Source organism: Colobus angolensis, unplaced genomic scaffold, assembly GCF_000951035.1.
Source record: "Colobus angolensis palliatus isolate OR3802 unplaced genomic scaffold, Cang.pa_1.0 Scaffold424, whole genome shotgun sequence".
Taxonomy (NCBI): Eukaryota; Metazoa; Chordata; class Mammalia; order Primates; family Cercopithecidae; genus Colobus; species Colobus angolensis.
The window spans coordinates 1,027,067-1,033,084 of record NW_012117644.1 but is presented as its reverse complement, the minus strand read 5'-3'; the positions used below and the strand labels follow the sequence as shown (position 1 = coordinate 1,033,084).

The following is a 6,018-nucleotide window of genomic DNA, read 5'->3' as shown; positions in this document are numbered from 1 at the left end:
ATTTGCTACATGTAATGGGAATAAATGTATGCTTTGATAATTTCTTGGGCTGAAAGGGCACTGGAACTTCGCTTTCCCGTTTTCATTTAGTGGCATTTGAACCTCAGTATTAAGCTGTCTTCTCTGGAATGGCACTCCTTCTTGAAAACGTGATGATAGTTTCTTGCTTTAATACATAGTTCCCTCTCTCTAGTATCTGTTGCCTGGTTCTGTGTTTCCAAACTTCTGGGTTGTCTGGTCTTTAAAGCTTTAATGGTGAGGGAGTTGGGCCTCTCTTTGCTGTGAATAGATGGGAATCTGGGGCGAACATGAGGATCATGTAAGGTGCTTTCTGTCAGCACGGATGGGTGTGTGTTTCTTCTCTCCCTCTTTCTGTGTGATATTTTCTTCTTTTTTTTTTTTTTTTTTTTTTTTTTTGAGACGGAGTCTCGCTCTGCCGCCCAGGCTGGAGTGCAGTGGCCGGATCTCAGCTCACTGCAAGCTCCGCCTCCCGGGTTCACGCCATTCTCCTGCCTCAGCCTCCCGAGCAGCTGGGACTACAGGCGCCCGCCACCTCGCCCGGCTAGTTTTTTGTATTTTTTAGTAGAGACGGGGTTTCACCGTGTTAGCCAGGATGGTCTCGATCTCCTGACCTCGTGATCCGCCCGTCTCGGCCTCCCAAAGTGCTGGGATTACAGGCTTGAGCCACCGCGCCCAGCCTGGTATTTTCTTCTTTAGAGGAAGAACCACATACTTCTTTGTGAAAGCTTCAAAAGTACTATTTTCTTAGCCTAAGTTCAAGCAAGGGATGACTAATTGTAATGTCTAAGCTTTTAGTTCAAAGCGAAAAGCTGTACATTCCAAAAGCTTAAAGATCTTACCTGAAAGCTAATTAAGAAACATAGAATTATTTTTTACATGTGGAACATGGAAGTGGGAAAAATGCCTTGAAATAAAAATGAATTCTAGAACTGTTAGGATGAGGGCATAGCGCTGCTCGGGTGGCTGAACAGAGCTGATCAGCGGCTGTTTGGACAGCTGTGTTTAATTGATAAAACTGTGATCAGAAGATACTAGGTTGGTGCAAAAGTAATTGCAGTTGTTGCTGTTGAAAGTAATGGCAAAAAACCGCAGTTACTTTTGCATTAACCTAATATATGGTGTGGTCATTTAATTCAGCCTCTTACCCCGTGTACACTAAACATACCAAAAGGTGTTGTCCAGACTCAAAGTGAGTACTTTCTAGAATGAGGTCATTCCCAAAGTCAATCCATCTCTATGTTGAACAATTTTAATTAATAATTATTATTTTGTAGCTGGGCATGGTAGCTTGCCCTGTCATCCCTACTCTGGAGGCTGAGGCAGGAGGATTGCTTGAGCCTAGGAGTTCTTAGCTAGCCTGGGCAACAGAGTGAGACCCCAACTCAATTAAAATATGTATATTGTTTTGTATTGTTAGTGATTATTTTGTTTTACCCATGTATGTCTGCTGTTGGTTTTTTCACCGTTCTTCCCTGCATTTTATTCCTTCCTTTTTTATTGCATAGATATATACATCCCCCAGATGTTTGCTTCAGTGGGAATTTGTTAGTGGTAAACACTGTCTTCATTTAAAAAAATCTTTATTTCACTTTCAGTCTTTTTTTGAGATGGAGTCTTGCTCTGTCGCCCAGGCTGGAGTGCAGTGGCCGAATCTCAGCTCACTGCAAGCTCCGCCTCCTGGGTTCATGTCATTCTCCTGCCCAGCTCACTTTCAGTCTTGATGGGTAGTTTAGCTGGGTACTAGGCTTCCAATTGTTGCCTCTTAGCACTTTGAAAGTGTTTTTTCAGCCGGGCGCGGTGGCTCAGGCCGGTAATCCCAGCATTTTGGGAGGCCAGAGGGGCGGATCACAAGGTCAGGAGATCGAGACCATCCTGGCTAACATGGTGAAACCCCGTCTCTACTAAAAATACAAAAGAATTAGCCTGGCTTGGTGGCGATCGCCTGTAGTCCCAACTACTTGGGAGGCTGAGGCAGGAGAATGACATGAACCTGGGAGGCGGAGCTTGCAGTGAGCTGAGATCACGCCACTGCACTCCAGCCTGGGCGACAGAGCAAGAATCCGTCTCAAAAAAAAAACAAAAAAAACCGAAACTGTTTTTTCATTGAAATTCTGGCTTTTTGTTGTTACTCCTGAGAACTATGCTTACAGATTAACTTATTTAATTGTAGGTAACCTGTCTTTCTTTCTGGTTGTTTTTAAGATCCTCTTTGCTGTCATTTGTGTTCTGTACTTCCATTACATGGCGTGAATTTAAGTTTCTTTTCTTTTCTTTTCTTTTCTTTTTTTGAGATGAAGTCTCGCTCTGTCGCCCAGGCTGGAGTGCAGTGGCCGGATCTCAGCTCACTGCAAGTGCAAGCTCCGCCTCCCGGGTTTACGCCATTCTCCTGCATCAGCCTCCCGAGTAGCTGGGACTACAGGCGCCTGCCACTTCGCCCGGCTAGTTTTTTGTCTTTTTAGTTGAGACGGGGTTTCACCGTGTTAGCCAGATGGTCTTGATCTCCTGACCTCGTAATCCGCCCGTCTCAGTCTCCCAAAGTGCTGGGATTACAGGCTTGAGCAACCGCGCCCGGCCATTTTCTTAAATCACTATATACTGGAGGCATATAGTAATTCCTTAATCTGAAATTTCATATATTTTCACTAATTGTGTAAAAATTCCCAATCATTATCTGTTTACCTCTCTCAGATCTCATGCTTAACTTATGTTGAACTTCCTCATTCTGTCATCCACATCTTATTCCTTCTTTCATAATTTCCATTTCTATTTTTCTGTGTTAACTTGTGGATAGTTTCCTTATATCTATCTTCTAGTTTACTAGTTTACTCTTTAGCTAGGTTTGATTTGTTTTTTGAATTCTTATTTTTATTAGCTAACTTTTTCATTTATTGGAAGTGCTCTTTGATTCATTTTCAAATCTGCTTGTTTTTCGTGATCTTGTTTTTGTCTCATGTTTTCAATTTTGTGTCTGTAATAATTTTAAAGAAAGTTGAGTTTTGGCAGACGTCTACACCTGTAAACAGAAGCCATAATTGAGATACAGAGGATTTCTCTCATGCTTTTTTTTTTTGTTGTTGTTGTTGTTGTTGAGACAGAGTCTCGCTCTGTCGCCCAGGCTGGAGTGCAGTGGCCGGATCTCAGCTCACTGCAAGCTCCGCCTCCCGGGTTTACGCCATTCTCCTGCCTCAGCCTCCCGAGTAGCTGGGACTACAGGCGTCCGCCACCTCGCCCGGCTAGTTTTTTGTATTTTTAGTAGAGGCGGGGTTTCACCGTGTTAGCCAGGATGGTCTCGATCTCCTGACCTCGTGATCCGCCCATCTCGGCCTCCCAAAGTGCTGGGATTACAGGCTTGAGCCACCGCGCCCGGCCTTTTTTTTTTTTTTTTTTTAAAAAAGATGGAGTTTTGCTCTTGTTCCCCAGGCTGGAGTGCAGTGGTGCAGTCTCAGCTCTGTGCAACCTCTGCTTCCCAGGTTCAAACGATTCTCCTGCTTCAGTCTCCTCAGTAGCTGGGATTACAGGCATGTGCCACCATGCCCACCTAATTCTGTATTTTTAGTAGATACGGGGTTTCACCATGTTGGTCATGCTGGTCTTGAACTCCCAACCTCAGGTAATCAGCCCTCCTCAGCCTCCCAAAGTGCTGGGATTACAGGCATGAGCCACTGCGCCTGTCTCTCATACTTCTTTACAGTCCATTTTTCCTTTCACTCTGATACCAGGAACCACTGATTGATTGTTTTTCACTACAGATTAATTTCTGCTTTCTAGAATTTTATTTTATTTTATTTTTTGAGATAGGATCTATCTGGCTTTGTTGCTCAGGCTGGAGTGCAGTTGCAGGATCTTGGTTCACTGCAACCTCTGCCTCCTGGGCTCAAGCAATCCGCCCACCTCAGCCTACCAAGTAGCTGGGACTACAGGTGCATACCACCATACCCAGCAAATTTTTATATTTTTTGTAGAGACAGGGTTTTGCCATGTTGCCCAGGCTGGTCTCGAACTCCTGGGCTCAAGCAATCAACCCACCTCAGCCTCCCAATGTGCTGGGATTACTGGCATGAACTACTTCACCCAGCCTGTTTTGAATTCCTAGAAGGTTTTTCCCTCCTGTCTCACTAAGTGAGCAAGGCAAGCTTTTTTATTTCTCTCTGGACAGATTTTTTTTTTTCTAGTTTATTATCTTAGTATAAATTTAAGAGACTCGCCTCTGCACAGGGATCTCAGTGCCTTTTGTGGACTCAAGATCTGTCTTCTGAACCTATGAGGGTGTTATAAATTCCATACACTGCTAGGACAGCTATGTCATCAGCTCACTGAATCCTCCTCACTAATTCTTTGTTTTTGGTTCCTGGGGATTTTTCTTACTTTCTTGAGAGCTCAGTTTATCTATATGTCAGTTCAGGTCCAATCAGCAAAACAGAAACCACACAATAGAGTGAAATCCATAAAGGAGATTGCTTTAAAGCCTTGGTGGAGGGCTGAAAAAGCAAAAAGGGAATATTAAAGTAACTTCGATATAATAACTGCATAAAGAAGTTTTCTCATCCAGGACTGAAAAACAGGGAGGAAGGTTGGGGTTACCAGAACCTAGAAGTCTAGAGGGATCTGGAGGAGCTGCACCCAGGTTCTCTGGAGAGAGGGTGTTGCCTGGTGCTGCTGGTTTCTCAGGCCCTCATAGGAGGAACCTGGAGGAGCTGGCTTCTATTGAGCCTTACTTAGCTGATGCTGGTGCCTTTGAGTGGCAGGAGGCTGGTTTGGGGAGGTTAGAAAGCAACTGGGAAGAACCAACTTCTGCTGTCAAGAAACATCAGGCTACAGGAAGGAGGAAGTCTCTTGTAGCCTTCTCTTGTCTTGTTTTCCCTTTATCACCCCCTGTTGACAGGGAGTCAGCTGGCAAATGGGAAATGGGGTTTAGTGGAGTCCAGGCCCCAGCATCACAAAGTGGAGCATAATGGTAGATTTGGAGCTGAGAGACAGTACCTTAATAGCTGGCACAGTCTAAAAGGATGTTTATTATATTTTTCTGAGCACTTCCAGGCATATTTAGTAGGAAGGTGTTCAGGTTATCTGGTCTGTTTTTTGTATTGTTTATTATTTTTATTTTATTTATTTGTTTGTTTGTTTATTTATTTATTTTGAGATGGAGTCTCACTCTTGTCACCCAGGCTGGAGTGCAGTGGTGCAGTCTTGGCTCATTACCTCTGCCTCCCGGGCTTAAGCGATTCTCCTGCCTCAGCCTCCCGAGTAGCTGGGATTAAAGGCACGTGCCACCACAACTGGCTAATTTTTGTATTTTTAGTTGAGACAGGGTTTGACCATGTTGCCCACGCTGGTCTCGAACTCCTGACCTCAGGTGATCCAGCCACCTCGGCCTCCCAAAGTGCTGGGATTACCAGCGTGAGCCACCACACCCAGCCTGCTTGTTATTTTTAGACAGGGTCTTGCTCTGTCACTGGCTGGAGTGCAGTGGCGTCGTCATAGCTCACTGCAGCCTCAGTCTCCTGGACTCAAGCTATCCTCCCACCTCAGCCTCCTGAGTAGCTGAAACTACAGGTGCACACCACTGTGCCTGGCAACTCTTTATTTTTAGTAGAGACGAGGTCTTGCTATGTTGCCCAGGCTGGTCTCAAATTCTTGAGCTCAAGCAATTCTGTCAAAGTGCTGGGATTACAAGCATGAACCACCACACCCAGCCTGGTCTGTTCTGTCAACAGTTAGTAATAGCAATAGGTGACTTTTGTTTTCCAGTATATGCTGTGAACTAGGCACTGTTCTAAGTACTTTACAGAAACTACTTCTTTTTATTTTTTTTGAGATGGACCCTCGCTCTATTGCCCAGACTAGAGTACAGTGGTACAATCTCTGCTCACTGCAACTTCTGCCTCCCCGGTTCAAGTGATTTTCCTGCCTCAGCCTCCTGAGTAGCTGGGATTACAGGCACACACCACTACTGCCTGGTTAATTTCTGGGGATTTTTTTGTGTTTTGAGACGGAGTT

At 44.7% G+C, this 6,018-nt stretch overlaps 1 protein-coding gene across 2 annotated transcripts in view; it reads left to right on the top strand.

Annotated features, from left to right (window-relative positions):
• Positions 1-6,018, top strand: part of NUMA1 (nuclear mitotic apparatus protein 1) — an 83,805-nt gene that overhangs the window by 1,559 nt on the left and 76,228 nt on the right. The window lies entirely within an intron of this gene.